The sequence below is a fragment of the Saccopteryx leptura genome, chromosome 4 (assembly GCF_036850995.1).
Source record: "Saccopteryx leptura isolate mSacLep1 chromosome 4, mSacLep1_pri_phased_curated, whole genome shotgun sequence".
Taxonomy (NCBI): Eukaryota; Metazoa; Chordata; class Mammalia; order Chiroptera; family Emballonuridae; genus Saccopteryx; species Saccopteryx leptura.
Window position 1 is genome coordinate 171,558,391 of NC_089506.1, and position 18,498 is coordinate 171,576,888.

At 38.0% G+C, this 18,498-nt stretch overlaps 1 protein-coding gene across 2 annotated transcripts in view; it reads left to right on the forward strand.

Annotated features, from left to right (window-relative positions):
• KCNN2 (potassium calcium-activated channel subfamily N member 2) overlaps nt 1–18,498 on the forward strand; it is a 543,720-nt gene that overhangs the window by 40,603 nt on the left and 484,619 nt on the right. The window contains exon 2 of one of the 2 annotated variants that reach the window (XM_066382032.1): nt 578–687. The exons of the other annotated variant lie outside the window; for it this stretch is intronic. The gene's annotated coding sequence lies outside the window, so the exon portion shown is untranslated. The remainder of the gene's footprint in view (nt 1–577; nt 688–18,498) is intronic. 2 annotated transcript variants of the gene reach the window in all.

The window sequence follows — 18,498 nt, forward strand, 5'->3', positions numbered from 1 at the left end:
TACAGAGGAGTCCCTGAGACTCTGCAACAAAGTTTCTAGAGCTCCACCAGCCTGGCTGAAAACCACAGGTATATAGAAAACAGGGTTCAAAGAGACAGAACATTCATTTTGTCTCCTTTAGAAGATGGCCCAATGTAATAGCAACTGAACTAAGCATATTCTCTATATTATATCCCATGTAATCTTTCCATGACCCTAATAAAGCAGGTTCTGCTTTTACTTCTGGTCTATGGATGAAGAAACAGATTCATAGAGACCAAGTAACTAGCTCATGGATATCTAGCAAGTGGAGGGGCAAAGATTTGAACTCAAATCTATCTGACTTTGTGCTCTGGAAGTTACATCTCTTGCTGTAAAGGGATCCTAAATGTATTAAGTCTAAAGGGTAGACCTTGTCTAATGGTTAGATTTGATAAAAGATGCTTCTGGAAATAAACTTTTACGAAAGATTTTTTTCCTAGGTGACACTGCAAATTAATTATTGGTCCTAATTTAGTTTTTACACAATAGGATATGGCTGTGGTTGGGGAGGTAGTTCCCACAGAGTCCCATCAATTTTAATCTGTTTGGATTACAGACTGTCTGACCTACAAATGAGCTCCAGCATTTAAAAGGAGGATGAAAAGCAGAGCATTACAGTATCTGTGCAAATCCATTAGCACTGCTGGATAACTGGCTGTGACACTGGTGAGTCACAAGTGTCATTTGTATATGTTTAACATTCATTCATGCTTCATGGATAAAGCAGATAGTTTCCCATCCATTTAAAATATCGTAGTACAAACTATTTGATTAGAACTTCTGTTCCGCCCTAAATTCTGAATGTGGCCGCTTGCTCCACCCAACTTCACAGAATGAGTCACTCTTGCCAAGCATCTTACTTCCTGGTTCCTCTTCTCAATTTTCTACTTACTGGTTTCCAGGACCCCAAGTTTCCTCCAACCTCCTGTATTGGTTTCTTTTGATGCTTAATATTACCATAAACAAAACAATACAAGCTTCTTACCTTGCAATTCTGGAGTTCAGAAATACAAAATGAGTTTATGGGATAAAATCAAGCTAATAGCAGAGCCAGTTCCTTGCCTTTCCCAGCTTCTGGAAGCTGTCCTTGTTCCGTGGTTCCTCCTCCTTTCTCCCTTGGCTGCAATACTTGACCCTCTCTGTCTGACCTTCCTGTATCCTTTTTTAAAGTACCCTTATGATTACATTGGACCGACCTAGGTAATCTCTCCACAGCAAGATCTTTAACTTAATCTCACCTTCAAAGCCCATTTTCCCATGAAAGATAGACTCATAGGTTCCAAGAATTAGGAAGTATCTGCATGGCTTGGAAGACACTGTTTGATTTAGCATATCTAAAGGCAGGGGTCCCCAAACTTTTTACACAGGGGGCCAGTTCACTGTCACTCAGACCGTTGGAGGGCCGGACTATAAAAAAAACTATGAACAAATCCCTATGCACACTGCATATATCTTATTTTAAAGTAAAAAAACAAAACGGGAACAAATACAATATTTAAAATAAAGAACAAGTGAATTTAAATCAACAAACTGACCAGTATTTCAATGGGAACTATGCGCTTCTCACTGACCACCAATGAAAGAGGTGCCCTTTCAGGAAGTGCGGTGGGGGCTGGATAAATGGCCTCAGGGGGCCGCATGCGGCCAGCAGGTTATAGTTTGGGGACCCCTGCCTAAAGGCTTCTCAAAACAAGGAAAGGTTCTGAGGTGTGATAAACTTGACATTCAACTTTGAACAAAGAGACTTGACTCTAGTCTTGAGTTTGACATTATATTTGTTGTCAGACCGGAATTAAACACTTCACTTCTCAGATGGAGTTGTAGAATTGGGAGTTTGAATAAATTCTCTACTATCTCTCCAAGCTATAAAATTGCATAACTTAACAACAAATTATATTAAAATGTAAATGACTTGAAGCAGTTTTACTGTGGATTGGGCTTTTCTCCAAAAGATTGACTTTATTCTAAAAATGATAGTGCGTCAAATTAATTAAAATACTTAATATGAGAAGTATTTTTGTTAAGTAAAGAAACATACAGCCTGACCAGGTGGTGGCACCGTGGATAGAGTGTCGGACTGGGATATGGAGGACCTAGGTTCGAGACCCCGAGGTTGCCAGCTTGAGCGTGGGCTCATCTGGTTTGAGCAAAGCTCACTAGCATGGACCCAAGGTTGCTGGCTCAAGCAAGGGGTTACTCGGTCTGCTGAAGGCCCATGGTCAAGGCACATATGCGAAAGCAATCAATGAACAACTAAGGTGTCGCAGTAAAAAACTCATGATTGATGCTTCTCATCTCTCCCTGTTTCTGTCTGTCTGTCCCTATCTATCCCTCTCTCTGACTCTCTCTATCTCTGTAAAAAACAAACAAACACACACACACACACACACAAATACACTGCTCACAAAAATTAGGGGATATTTTATCACTTCATATTTATTTTTAAATATCCCCTAATTTTTGTGAGCAGTATAGTCAGAGCTACTGCAATCATACCACATAAACAAACAAGTTCTTTCTTTAATGTTAATGTATGTGTGTGACTTGAGGTCCGTCACATACATAAATATGTAGGCCAAGCTTTTCAAAGTATGGTCCATGGATCACCTGGAATACTAATTTACTAAAAATGGACATTCCTGGGCCCAGCTCAGTATGTTATAAGGGCTGATAGTTGATGTGTAATGAGTGACTCAAAGTGAATCATTTGAACAAAAAAATTTGAGAATCACTGAAAAAATAAACATTTTTTTGGTTACAACTGATAGCATTATAAAGACCATAAATTGTTAGACTAAAAATGGTTATTCTACCTCCTTTTTCCGCCTCTGTATTTATTTTACAGATAAGAAACCTGAGGCTTGGAGGGGTGAAATTTCTTGCCGAAGTTCAGCAACTACTTAAGGCTAATTTAAGACCACAAACTGAGTTTTCTGACTTTCTGTTTCCAGTTCATTGACAGTTGAGCTATTTAAGTTTTTCTTCTGGAAAGATAATTTTTTGAACAGATGACAGTACTTTTCTGTCAACACAGTAGCACCTACTTTTCAAATAATACCTAGTCAAAAGGATTATAGCTAGAATGACTATATCGTTTTCTAATTTACTTCTATCACTGATGTGAGGTCCACAAAATGATGTCTTTTGAAAAACATATCTAAAGAAAATTTGATTTATAAAACAATATTCAAGTAAGTTATTAAATATATTTATGCTTTAAAATATAAAATATCATACTTGAAATGTATTTCCTTAAATTTCATAAGAATATGTGATGACCTATATATTACTTCACAAATTGCCATCTATCATTTTATCTCTATTCCTAATATCTCAATATTATGGACCATAAATATATTATCTACAAGCAGTGGATGAAAATAGGGTAGAAAGGAATGAGACATCACAAAATGTAATTTTAATGTAAATTTGACTTTTGAACCATATTAATGTTTTACATATTCCAAAAGGAAAATTGACTTTAAGAGGATGGGGGAAAACACTAAAGTTAAATGAATTTAAATGTATATCAGCTTTATAACAACAAAGAAAAAGAATAGTCCAAGTAACTTTTATATATGGTTCTCTAATTTTATCCCTTTGGTGGGATATATTCTAAGAGCAAAATGAATTCCAAAGAAATCCTAATTTTGTAAGTTTGTCGGAAGTGGTATGGGTATTATATTCCTGAATTTTGTATATTTCAAGATTAAATCAACTAAATATATTGTTCTGGGGAACCAGTATTCACAATGTGGAGGAGGAAAAAGAAAATATAGGATGAGAAAATGAGTGGGAGAAGTATTAGTATGGATGTGTGTGTATGTGTGGATGTATATTGCGTGTATTTGTATATATGTGTTCTGTGTGCCTAAAGGGCCCAGAAGTAATGAGCCCTTGGTGGCATTGAGATACCCAGAGCCCAGACTTTGGTTTCTAAATGGAAGAGACTGGGCTCTTTGCAGAAATTAAGGATTTGGGGTCTGAAGGAAGAGTAAACTAAGCCTAAAGTATTTTGTTATACCAGAAAGTAAGAAGTGTCCCGAACTCATATGGAGATGTCAAAAGTTTCAGAAAAGCACTCCCACTGGCCAAATTTGGGCAATTTAAATATTGAAAGAATAGTTTCAATTAATATTAAAACTTAATAAAAAGAGCCTATAAGTCCATAGTGATACAAAATTTTATGTATATACATAAGTATAAATATATCAAACTTGTATATAATTTTCAAAATATGTTTATTGTATATACAGGCACAGGTAGCTTAATTGTGTCAATAGATATATTTAAATCTTAACTGTTGCTACAATTTGTATTTTATATGATTGTATATTAAAAATGAGTATGCCTATAAATTCTAAACTGAAAATTATTTTGTGTGTTAAGATTGTAGGTATAATTTGCAGTTTTTTTAAGTTAGACTGAGATCTATTTTGTAAATTTTTTAAATAACCATAGAACTTTGGAATTAGGAAGGATTTTAGGGAGTATTTGGTTTAATATTCATTCATCCCACAAACAGCATTTATTAAGATTTACTGTACAGGACAGACTTACGCTAGATCTGCTACAGGCTGCCTACTACGCATCTCTAGGGGGCGCCATTCACATAATAGTTTATATACTGGTACACCTATGGTTTCACAAAGCACAAAGTGTGACGCAATTACTTGCAACACCCTGGTTCCTGGAGATCAAGCAGTAGAAAAGACAAAACGGTCCCAGCCCTCTGAAACTTCTCAACCTAGACAAGAAAATGCACATACAAATAGGAAACTGTACAAGTAATAAAAGCGACATGACAGATCTCTATGTGAGCCCATAAGAGGGGGACTTACCACCGAAGTAGGGATTGAGGGGAGATTTCCCTAGAAAATGTTGCATCTATGCAGAGATCTGAATGAAAAAGACAGGCTGGTGAAAGCAAAGGAAGGGGAGAGAGGTGGAGGGGTAATGTTCAGGCCGACCTAACTGGCAGCTCTTGAAGATAAAGAGAGGATGGTGCTCAGAGCCTGGAAATCGTCTTGCTGCGGGAGAAAAGAAATGCTCTGGAAAAGCCAGCAGCTGCTGTCACCTCCTCTGTCTTCTCCCCTGAGTCATTACTGAACACATTAAACAACAGATTTATCCGCCACAAGTCCAGTTATGTATCGTTGGCAGCGAACTGTCAGCAATTACGCTACAGAGGAATCTCAGGTAAATCCTCGCCCTAGACTAGAGCTTGTCTGCCCCGAAGGGCAGCAGCTATGTCCGCTCACCTTTGCACACCGCAGAGCCAGTTTAGTGTTTGCTCGCAGTTCATCTTAAAGGTATGCTGGCTGTTGAGTTATTGAAGTCTTCATCAATGAAAATAACTGAAATATAAATAATTATTACAGAAGGATGTTTGATCTGGATGTGAGGTGTCTGCATATTCAACAACTACTATAAAAACAAAAACAAAGAAGCTAAAATCAAAAGCAGTGAACTTCTCTGACAGCATTCTCTTTGCCAGTCCCATTTGCTTCTGGCATGCTTCCTGGTAGCACTTGTCCGTAAATCAGTCACCTGTAAGTCAAACAAAATTGAATTGATAAAATGATATGAGTCACTCTTAAGTGAGCCTTAAAAAATCAGGGTGCATTATGTTCTCATTTTTAACAATGCTTATGTAATACTGCTTCTCATCTAATCAGATTGTCTTGCAATTTTATATTAAATAATTAAATATATTTTACATTATTTTTGCTGTCAAAATACCAGGGTAAGCTGTTGCTGATAGATGACCATATTTGCTTTCTTTTTTTTTTCAAATTAGGTCCATGAAATTTATAGGAATTAAAGTTAGTCCCAAAGGAAATTCATGAATCTTATGTGTCTTAGTCTCAGTTCTCAGCTGAATTAGTTTAAAGCAGAAATTGCAATTTTCATTTGTTATCATTTTTTTATGGTTTTTCTAAAATATTTTTATTGGTCAGATATGCTCATTCATCTATTTTATTTCTAAAGTTCTTCTGGTTAGAATATAGTTATTCAAACTGTTTTTCTTCCAACTGATGATCATGATTAGAATGATTATTTAGTTTTACTATTTTTCCCCATTATTTTACTACAAAAAAATTGAAACAGAATGAAATGTTGAAAGCATTTTTAGTGAACATCCATGTACCCAACATCTAGTTTCTACTGTTAACAGTTTACCATATCTGCTAATCCTTTTTGCTGATTTTTAAAAACTTAATTCTCTTAAGTTTTATAGATATCTATGCAGATAATAATATTTCTACTAGTTATAAATATTACAATTCTTGTTTTTTGGCTTAATTCAAGAAACGCATTTAAAATAACAGCCATTATTAACTTGTCCCCATGAATAAGAAAAATATGTCCAATAACTTGTTGTTCAGTTTAATAACTGGTGATGCTTTGCTTAGATGTTCCTTTTTATATGAAGGAAGTGTTATAACAATCTTTCTTCACTGGGGATAGATAGATGTTGAATTTCTTCAAATAACTTTGAACACTTATTGCTAATCATAGCTTTTCTCTTTTGATTTTTCTGATTGACTTATTAATTTATTGGTTGATTTATTAATTTATGAAATATTTATTGAAATCCTATTTTTATATCAGGCCTTGGTACTAAATTTATAGTGTTAAAAATGACAAAGGTCCTGGTCCCTGCCTTCTTGAGGATTATGATATGGTGGAGTTTTTATGATAAATTGAGATAGTAGATATCCTACTATTAAAACATCCTGTCATTAATTGAATAAAACCTATTTTATCTTAGTATTTTATTTATCTTATATAGATGAGTTAGAATTTTTAATATTTTATTGAGGATCTTTGCATTTTTAATTCACAAATAAGATTTATCAGTAACTTTTGATTTGTTTTTGTTAGGCTGAGTTTGCTGAATTTGCAAACACTAGTTATTCTTGCTTTATAATTTGTTATCTTTTTCTCTGACCTGGAAATTGGCATGGTATAGCCAAAGAATTGTCTCTTCCTTAAAAATTGGGAAGACTTTGTCCAGGCAAATATCTAGGTTAATTTTTTTTTATTCAGAATAATTTGTTTTCCAAAATATTTACCAATTTCACTTAAATTTTTATGTTTCTTCTCATAATCAGACAGAAAATTTTCTATTTTTAAACTCTCCATTAGTAGTTCTGTCTCCTTTTTAATTTTAATATGCAATATTTGTAAAATTGAAGCTCTTTTTGCTTCCACACTGGGTAAATGCTATATCCTTACAAGAGGAGTAGTGAGGATTTAAATAACTTCCTAAAAGTATATATAATATGATTTCTTTTGTCTAAACAAAAGAATATACATTATTTCTTTCTGAAATTATACATGTGAATTTGGTAACAGTAGCTAACCTTATAGTGAGAGTAGGGGCTAGAATGGGTCCTCTTAGCTTTATATATTTCTGTACTGCTTTAATTTTTTTCTTTTTTCTGAAATGAGAAGCAGGGAGGCAGAGACAGACTCCTGCATGCACCTGACTGGGATCCACCTGGCATGCCCACTAGGGGGCGATGTTCTGCCCATCTGGGGCGATGCTCTGTTGCAACCGGAGTCATTCTAGCACCTGAGGCGGAGGCCATGGAGCCATTCTTAGTGCCTGGGCCAACTTTGCTCCAGTGGAGCCTTGGCTGTGGGGGGGGGGGGGGGGAAGAGAGAGATAGAGAGAAAGGAGAGGGGGAAGGGTGGAGAAGCAGATGAACACTTCTCCTGTGTGCCCTGGCCAGGAATTGAATCCAGGACTTTTACACACCTGGCCAACGCTCTATGACTGAGCCAGAGCCTGTACTTCAGTTTTTTTATGATGTGCATTCACTTGTAATTTTTAAAAAATATTTCTTGTACTGATTAGAGAAAGAGAGAGAGAGAGGAAGGGAGAGAGGGAGAGACAAGATCATCGATCTGCTTCTGTATGTGCCCTGACCGGATATCAAACAAGCAACCTCTATGCTTCCAGACGATGCTCTAACTAAGTGAGCTATCCATCCAGGGAACATTACTTGTAATTTTAAAAAAATAAACAAGAGTTCCCTAAATTACAGGATAGTGATTGTTAATGATCGTGGCCCATATTGCTCTCTTTATATTTTCTGTGTTTTAATTATTCTGACAAATTTTATTTGAAATTTTAGCTCTATTATTTACAAAGAATTAGGGCAGTGTCTAGCAGAAGCACCTAGCTTCAGGAATGTATAACTCTGCATCTGTTTTGTGATAATATATCATTCCTTGTGGGTTAAGGCTGAGAGTGAATTAGAAGTATGGTTGCCAAAAGATTCTTCCCCAAAGCGAAGAGAAGTGGATACGGCAGTTTGTAGTCTTAAGGCATGACTCCATCCCCTCTGTTTCTCTGTCCCCTAGCGATGTAGGAATGAATGCTCGGGGGCTGGTAGTTTAGAACTCTGAAGGTCAAATAAAGACTTTATGTTCAGAATGAGAACAGTAATTTTTTTCTTGAATTGAAGATTTCTCTTGAACAGAGAAAATTGGAGTCTTAGGAAAGCAATTATTTTTACTTTATAATGAATTGCAAGCAAGTAATTAAAAGTCAAGGCACAGTTTCCTTCTTGATCCCTACAGTGTGAAGAGCAGAATGTCCAAATGTCTGGGAGCAGTATGATGAACCTTTTGAGTTTAAGAATCATTTTGGGATTAGTATGCTATTATGACTATTAAAATTCAATTATATATCTGGCAAGAGCAACACGAATATAGTGACAATATAGCTCATTGGTAGGTAGAGGATGATGTAGCAATGACTTTTTTATTTTTTAAGGGCCTAGTTTATAAAACATTATTATGTATCAAAATAACCTAGGTGGGGCCCTGGCCGGTTGGCTCAGTGATAGAGCGTCGGCCTGGTGTGTAGAGGTCCCGGGTTCGATTCCTGGCCAGGGCACACAGGAGAGGCGCCCATCTGCTTCTCCGCCCCTCCCCCTCTCCTTCCTCTCTGTCTCTCTCTTCCCCTCCCGCAGCCGAGGCTCCATTGGAGCAAAGATGGCCCGGGCGCTGGGGGTGGCTCCTTGGCCTCTGCCCCAGGCGCTAGAGTGGCTCTGATTGCAACACAGCGACGCCCCGGAGGGGCAGAGCTCGCCCCTGGTGGGCATGCCGGGTAGATCCCAGTCGGTCGCATGCGAAGTCTGTCTGACTGTCTCTCCCTGTTTCCGGCTTCAGAAAAATACAAAAAAATAAAAAATAAAATAAAAAATAACCTAGGTGGTTTTTAAAACACAGATTTCTGGGCCTCCTTCCCCCTGAAGTTCTGATTCTTAGGTCTGCATGGGGCTACAGGTTCTTGAGTGATGTTGATCCTGGTGGTTTGGGGCCACACTTGGATAATTAGGGGTTTAGGGCCCTTGGCCAGCTTGTGGGTCAGCTGGGACTTGGTAAATGGATTATGGTTTGTCCCTCCTTTCTCTGGTATGTGATTACAAGCCTTTAATACAATTTAAACTAGTGATTTTCAAACTTTAGTGACATTAAGTAAGAATCACCTGAGGAACTGTTGGGTTTTAGGTTCCCAGGGCTTAACTCCTTGGGACTGGGAGGAGCCCAAGCCTTGAACTTTTTAATAAGCATCATCAATGGTTTTGATGCAATGCTCCAAATGCCATTGTTTGATTAAAAACCACGTTGTTGTCACATTAGGTAGCTATTTCTTAACGGCTTGCTCCAAACATTATTAACTCTGGATGTCAGAAGTGTTTAGTCAGAGATTGATGCTGATATATAGAGAATAACAATTTTATTCAGAAAAAAGTGGAGTTGAAGAAAATGATACTGTCTGCTAGCCTAACTTGGTAAATCCTAGCTAATTATTTTCCACATCCCTGTTCCAAAACATCACTGTACAGTGGTAGCCTTGCCAGAATTAAAACCACAGTGTCTTAGAAGGCCTCAAATTTCTGACTAGCCTTGCAAGCCTAATTTGTATAGAGAAAATATAACTTGAAAGATGTGGGCCAATAATGGAAATAAGAGTAGAAAAAAAGTAAATGGCCACTTTATATACACATCTATGAAGACACAGATGTAGAGAATCAGTCTAAAAATCAGAAATAGAATTCATTTATCAGGACCACCAGGCCAAAGTTGAGACATTCTTTTATTAAGTAAATATTTCAAAAGTTTGAGTTGAAAGCCCTGGCTGGCTGACTCAGTCGTAGAGTGTTGGCCCAGCATGTGGAAGTCTCGTGTTTGATTCCCAGCCAGGTTACACAGGAGAAGTGCCCATCTGCTTCTCCACCCTTCCCCCTCTCCTTTCTCTCTCTCTCTCTCTCTCTTTCTCTCTCTCTTTCTCTCTCTCTCTCCCTCTCTCCCTCTCTCCCTCTCTCCCTCTCCTGCAGCCAAGGCTCCATTGGAGCAAAGTTGTCCTGGGCACTGAGGATGGCTCCATGGCCTCCACCTCAGGTGCTAGAATGGCTCTGGTTGCAATAGAGCAACACCCAGATGGGCAGGGCATTGCCCCCTAGTGGGCATGCCAGGTGGATCCTGGTCAGGTGCATGTGGGAGTCTGTCTCTCTGCCTCCCTGCTTCTCACTTCAGAAAAATACCAAAAAAATTAAAATTGAGTTGAAAATAAATATTTAACTTCCTTCCTTCATACAATGATACTTTAAAACAATGGCATCATAGGTCTTTACAACATCAATGGTTTGACCATCAAGATTCAAAATTAGAAATTTGTAGATCTACACAAAATAACCAAAAGTAAAATAATAATAATAATAAAATGAATCAGTCACTTTTTTTTTTTTTTGTATTTTTCTGAAGCTGGAAACAGGGAGACAGTCAGACAGACTCCTGCATGCGCCCAACCGGGATCTACCCGGCACGCCCACCAGGGGGCGATGTTCTGCCCATCCGGGGGCTCGCTCTGCTGTGACCAGAGCCACTCTAGCACCTGGGGCAGAGGCCAAGGAGCCATCCCCAGTGCCTGGGCCATCTTTTGCTCCAATGGAGCCTCGGCTGCGGGAGGGGAAGAGAGAGACAGAGAGGAAGGAGAGGGGGAGGGGTGGAGAAGCAGATGGGCGCTTCTCCTGTGTGCCCTGGCCGGGAATTGAACCCGGGACTTCCGCACGCCAGGCCAACGCTCTACCACTGAGCTAACTAGCCAGGGCTCAGTCACATTTTTGTGAAAAATTAATCATCTTTAAATTTAATGCAATTGTCAAGTATAGGAGAAACCCATTTGGGCCATTTAGTATTACTCCATTTGGGAAGTAACTTGCCATATACTCTCTGAGGCAAGGTGGTAATGGTGGAAATGTTGGATATTATAGGTCTTTTGACGTTCCATATAAGTTCTAGAATCATTTTAATGATATCTACAAAATGGCCTGCTGTGGTACTGGTCACTTTCTGTTGAATCTATTTATCAGTTTTGGAGAAAGTAGGATCTTAATAATGAGTCTTCCAATGTGAACACTATTTTCTGGCTGAGTAGTATTCCATTAGTATATATATATAGTCACTTTTTTTTCAAAGATTTTATTTATTGATTCTAGAGAGAGGAGAGGAGAAAGAGAGAGAGAAAGAGAAAGGGAAATGGGGAGGAACGGAAAGCATCAATTCATAGTAGTTGCTTCCCATATGTGCCTTGACTGGGAAAGCCCAGGGTTTTGAAACAGTGACCTCAGTGCTTGAGTTCGACACTCCTTCCACTGCGCCACCACAGGTCAGGCCAGACATTTTTTAAATATACTCATCTATTGAGGGGCATTTGGCAATGGTAAATAATGCTGCAATGAACCTAGGGGTGCATATGTTCTTTCGAATTAGTGTTTTGGGATTTTTTGGATATATTCTCAGACATAGAATTGCTAGATCATAATTCAGTTCCATTTCTAATTTTTTGAGGAAATTCCATACCCTTATTTATAGTGGCTGCACCAGTCTGATTCCCACCAACAGTGCACAAGGGTCCAGATGGCTTTTTAAAGTGTCTACAATAATAATGTTGGTTTATTTTTAAATCAATGTTCTGTGTTTTCTACATACTTATATTATACATATTTTGTTAAACTCAGAATGTCTCAAGAGTTAAACAGAAATGGACTAGGGATTAATTCTATCTAGACTTCTCTTTCTCACTTTTGGAGGACATACTTGTGCTAAAAATATTTCATGTTTAATTTTTTTAAAATATGCTTTGCATATATACATAATGAATAATGGGAAGCAATATTTAGTCTCAGGGATTTAATTGAGATGTAACAATTATGCTGAGCTGGATAGTAAGTGCCCACAGAAACTGAGAGTAGCTATACATCTCAAGTTAAGGGAGACCCAAGAAAATGAGATTTGGCCTTTTTTTTGTTCCAAGAAGAATGAAAAATCTTTATTTTTTTCAATGTAGATATTTCTATTTTAAAATGTTGATAATTAGTTAAAACAAACAAACATGGCAAGTTGAATACATGGGGACAAACAATAAATTTGGTGACTACATGAATTCCATAGGCCACCAGTTTGTCATCTTTTACTATTCATCAAATAGAAAAACAGAGACCCAGATAGGGTAGGATAAGCAATTTGCTAAAGGTTACACAGATAATAAAATTAGACATATTTCTGATTTTCAAATCACAGTTTTTTTGACTTTTTAAAAATGTATCCTAGGCTTTTACCCAGTTGATTGTGCTAATTATCTTCTGTGTTGTGGGGAAGAGTTTAAGCTTTAAAATCACCAGAAAAATGTAACTTTAGAACTAGTGAACTGGTCCTTTATTGCTTTACAACATTATTACCCCAAATTTAGTAGGTTAAAATATATGCGTTTATTATCCCACTTTCTGTGGGCCAGGAATCTTGGCACAGATTAGCTCTAAGAGTCTGTCACAGGGCTAAGTGAAGGCGCTGACCAAGGCTGGGCCCCTTTAGACTCTTCACTGGGAAGGGTCTGCTTCAGAGCTCCTGTGATTGTTTGCAGGATTAGTTCCTTGTGGACTTTTGGCTGAAGTCTTCCCTGAGTTCTCTGCCATTTAGGCTACTCTACAGGGCAACGTATTCAATACCAGTAATGGATAGCATCAATGGAGAAAGTTGGTGAGCTAAAAAAAATTTCTAATATTATGTAATATTATTGAGGAAGTGACCACTCATCAACTTTGCCTTATTCTCTTGTTTAGAAACAAATCACAGGCCTGCGAACACTCACTAGGAGGGATTACATAAGAACCTGGGGTATCAGAAAGTGGAAATAATCACGGTCATCTTAGAGTCTGTCCATCAGAAGTAGTGTCAGAGATAATTATATCCCTTTTCCAGAGGATCACAGCTTTTTCAATTGTCTTAGCCGTAATACCCTAGAGTTTAATGACACAAGTGAATATGGAAGCCCTAGAACAGAAAATCTGGCACAGGCTTTTGTCAGGTGACTCTTCCAAGGCCTCGGGGACCTTGACAACATAAGCAGCCTCCCTTTCATTTTCCTCTTTTTTCCTCTTTGACACACTGTCTCCAGGGCCTACAAATATTTCCATCCGGCTCCCAAGGGCATTTCTATTGTAAAACCTTTTTCAAATAGTGGAATAAAAGGCCTTGTCTCTTAGTTTTTGGATTTCAAATATTCTGGAAGAGGTAGAAGGGTTATGTAGAGAAGTGGTTCTGTAGCTATTGTTTTATGAAGTCATACCTATCGATAGCTACCTATCCTTTAATAAAAGGTCATCTGTCTGTTCTCTCAGGGAACCATATTTGTTGAGAATGTATTGGTGCTATGAACTGTGTTAGTGTTAGAATAAAATGGTTAGAAAAAGGTACATTATTCTTGCCTTCAAGATCAGTTAGTCTAGTGAGGTGTTGGACTTATTAAGGATGTACCCACACATGGTAAAGTTAGGGCTCTAGTAGGGCATGGAAAAAGAAATGCATGACATCTCAGTCATGCGTCACCATAGAGGAACAGCCTTGGTCGTGTTATACCGGGTTTGGAATCTTATTGTCTTTATAACATTATCAGAATGGAAGGGTCCTATTTTATTTATTTTGTTTTATATTTTACTATTTTTTAAGCTGTTTGCCTACATTAGTCAAGAATGAATTGAAGAGGGGGCAAGAGTGGGGTCAGGATGGCTATTGCATAAAAGATAATGTAGCCTGGCTAAGTGGTGCTACAGGAGTACAGACAATACGTTTTAAAGATCCTTTAGGAGGTAGAAATCAGGAGGCCTTACTGAGACAGTGCTTTCTGGCTTGTACAGCTAAATAGATGGTAGGTAGTTCCAGTCCCCAAGACAGACGTTGCTGGAAGAGGCCCATGTATTTTAGGGGAGGAGAATTTAAGAGCAGATTATGAATTATGATTTAGATTTGTGGATTCAAAGAGGCATTTGAAATGTCCAAAAGAGAATGTCATGTGGAAAATTGATAGCTGGGTCTAGAACTTAGAGTAGGAGTTTGGGCTATATGCAATTCTGATAATATTTGGCAATTCCTGGACATAGATGATATGACCCAGAGAAGGGACTAGAAGAAAAAAACATAGAAAAATAACAAAGAGAAATAAATGGACCAGAATGCCATAAATACTTTAAAAAGGCTCTGGGTCACATGGGCTTTGGCAAAAACACGCTGATCTAACTCGATCACCAATTACTTATGGTGACTTTGGGCCTGGGGATAGTCTATTAAGTACATAAACTGAAAAAAGCAGTTAATATCAAAGGACTGTACATTTAAAGAGCACCTTTTAAATATTACAAACTCAAGAGCTGAAAATGCAAATAAGTATGTGGTTAGAAAACAGAAAATATCTATATTAAAGTGTGTTTTATTTTCCGGACTGGATTAAAGTAATTTCTGAGAAGATGAATAGAAAATGAATAATACCAGTCTGCACATGGGAGTGAGGGCATATTCCTTTACGATGTACATGCCTGTATGTGGAAATGGCATCTCTCTCCATCCTCTTAGTTTAGAGAAAATAATTCCTTTATATACTTGGAAACTTGGAAGGCATAAATTAATTTAATAAATGAGCCAAAGTCCGAGTTGCTTTATGTTTTGACTTCAAATACTGAGCTAGGGACGCGTTTGTTAAGGAAGGAGAAGGAGTCGGGATTCTGAGAGCAGACAGGAAACTCATAAAACCATTGAGGATAAATCTCTTCTGGGGATTTTTGTAAAACTTGAAAAATGTTTTGCTTTTTCTGCTTTAAAGATCTCTAAATAAGACCATTTTATTACCCTTATTAGGGAGACTTTCAATATTTAATTACTTTGAAGTTCTTTTTTATGTGTAGTCAAACTCTTTACTGTACTTTAAGATATTTCTTTTTTTTATTTTAATGCAATATTTTACTTATGTATTTTTGACGGTCAACATTATTTTGTATTGGTTTTAGGTATACGGTATAGTGATCAGACAATTATGTAATTTATAAAGTGATGCCCCTATCTTTCAAGTACCCATCAGGCACTATCCATAGTTATAATATTATTGACTATATTCCCTATGCTGTACTTTAGATCCCTGTGACTATTTTGTAACTACCAGTCTCTACTTCTCAATCCCTTCACCTTTAACCCAGTCCCCAGCCCCCCTTCCACCTGGCATTCGTCAGTCTGTTCTCTGTATCTATGAGTCTGTTTCTCTCTTATTTATTTTGTTCATTAGATTCCACATTTCTTCTTACTCAGAATGACTGGCAGTTGCATGTAACATTTCATATGATAATTCTTCATATAAGTGAGGTAATTAATGAAGTCAGATCTTAGCTTTGTCATACAAGTTAAAATAAATAAAAGGGGCCACATGCAATTACATACTCATTACGGAGAAGAAAAAGTAAAAGGTATCATAGACAACAAGTTAGTAACAACCCACAAGGGAGACAACTCCAGCCAACCAAGGCTTTTCTCAAAAGTCCCTTTTCCAAAGCTTTCATATTTTTTCTTCTGGTTTCTCTATAATTATTTAGATTAGAAGTAGGTATGTAGAAGGGTGGTTCTGTGTGTAGAAAGTTAAATTGATGCAGACCCCTCCCGTTGTCTTGGACTATTGGTGGAATTAATTTGCTCATTTAACAAATGTTTATGCAGTCTCTTGTCAGTGCTGTGCACTGTTAAAAGTTCTAGGGACAGGCCCTGGCCAGTTGGCTCAGTGGTAGAGCATTGGCCTGGCGTGCAGGAGTCCCGGGTTTGATTCCCGGCCAGGGCACACAGGAGAAGTGCCCATCTGCTTCTCCACCCCTCTCCTTCCTCTCTGTCTCTCTCTTCCCCTCTGGCAGCCGAGGCTCCATTGGAGCAAAATTGGCCAGGGAGCTGAGGATGGCTCTATGGCCTCTGCCTCAGGCGCTAGAATGGCTCTGGTCGCAACAGAGCAATGCCTCAGATGGGCAGAGCATCGCCCCCTGGTGGGCATGCCGGGTGGATCCCGGTCGGGCGCATGTGGGAGTCTGTCTGACTGCCTCCCCATTTCCAACTTCAGAAAAATACAAAAACAAAAAGAAAAAAAAAGTTCTAGGGACAGCTGAAAAAGTAAAAGAAACAACTGAAACATGTTTCCCCTTGTGGACCATGAATAAAACAATGATCCTATGGTAACTCTGGGTATTGCCAACTGGACTATTCCTTGCTAATCTAGTTGTCTTCAGATAGCACATTACTGGTTGGTTTTTACAGTCAGTTACTCACACAACATCCATTGTGTGCCCACTTATGCCAGGCATTGGGCTCTGATGGAGTTTGTAATCCAGCCGGGAAGAGGAAACCAAAACATAGATCAGCACATGACAACCTAGGGCAATCCAAAGATTTTGCAACGTTAACACAGGACTAACAGCTAAACAAGGGGCTAGGATTCTGAGGAGATGTTTACTAAATTATGCTGTAAAGTATTTTTTCCCTTCACAATGTTAGTGGAACATACATAATGTAAAAATATTTTGAGATCTGCCTGCATATTTGTCAACTAATAGAGTCTCTGTGGTGTCATGGAGTGAAGAAGTTCTAATTCTTTTCCTCGTTTTGGACATCTTTTTGTTCTAAAGCTATTTAGTAATATGTCAGGCTTGCATTAAATTCCATATGGTTAAGTTTATTAAATATACATATATGCTTTCAAGGAGCAAAATGTGGACAATAATTTAGATGTTCCAGGAAATTTTTCCAATTTATGTAAATATTCTTTTTCTTTGTTAACTTGCCTTTGAAACACCATATTAAATACCAATCATTTGTCACCTGCAAAATGTTTTTAATATTTCTCAACCGTGGCTCGTATTGTGAAACTTATAAAGACAACAAAAAATAATCCTCTGCTGTGGCTTGGCTGTTAGAAACCTGTATGGAGGCATCTGAGTATATAAGGTAGATGAAAAAGCCCCTGTAAAATCCTACCTAATCACTTAGATCACTGTTATCATCCTTTGTGGAAGGTGACACCAATGCCATTGTTGCTATGAGAATGTCAGATTCTTTTTATAACAGACATTGCTATCCAGATTTCCAGAGTTTTTCCACCTTGTTTGAATCATGGTAGGCCATCTTTCACTTGATAGAACACCACTCTGTGTGATTTGGGCAATATTGACACATTGCGGAGGAAAAAAAAATCACTGTGATTAAAATGTAATAAAGAGATTGTAGTATACCACCTTTGGCTTATCACTCAGGTGAATAACCTGCTTTCTTTTTTGGTGTTTGATCCCAGATTTTTGAGGAATGCGCCAACCAATTCTGCTAATCTGGGCCCTTGCATTCTTGGCAATAGATGTCTGGTCTAGTGGTAGATGAATATGTGCTTCTTGGAATTTCTTGGTCTTTTGGAATTGGGATGTAAAGACACCTGGCTTTATTTTTATAGGAGAGTTTATGACATGACTAAGCATATTGGAAAAGCTTGCTTAGCAGTAACCAGAGAGCAGCAGACCTAGGACCCACCTGGAGGTGTTTGTATGAGCATGGGACTATGACAACAAACTTTGTAGCTGGGGGTTGGGGGGTACATGTTCTGCCCTGTGAAGATAGGAGTGGAGAAGGCAGATCTGTAGAGATGGAGAGGAATGAAGCAAGAGGTAGAGAATAGGAGAGATAAGAGATGAGGGAAAGTCCAAGTAGTTCCAGTTCCTTCTAGGTGAGGGGGTTGTGAAATGCTTACCCAGAAACCCAGAGGGGTGGTCAAACTAGTCAAAGCACAGAGATTCAGAGTGGGAGGGAGGTGAACCCCACAGGGAAACCAGAAGGGCATTGTCAGAGGAAGGGAGAGTAGATACCAGGAAGACAAAACAATGGATGACCTGTGTGGTCAAAGAGGCCAAGTGTGAATTATTCAATGATTGAAAGTGTTTTTGATAACTTAATGAACATGACCCAAAAATTATATGTGGAGTCATAGAATTTGATTTTTTTTAAAGAATTTTTTAAATGTAAATGTAAAGTAAATCATTATTTTCTTTACCTCCATTAGTATTGATTTTGTGATCATTTGGCCAGGATTAGGTTGATATTTGGCTCATA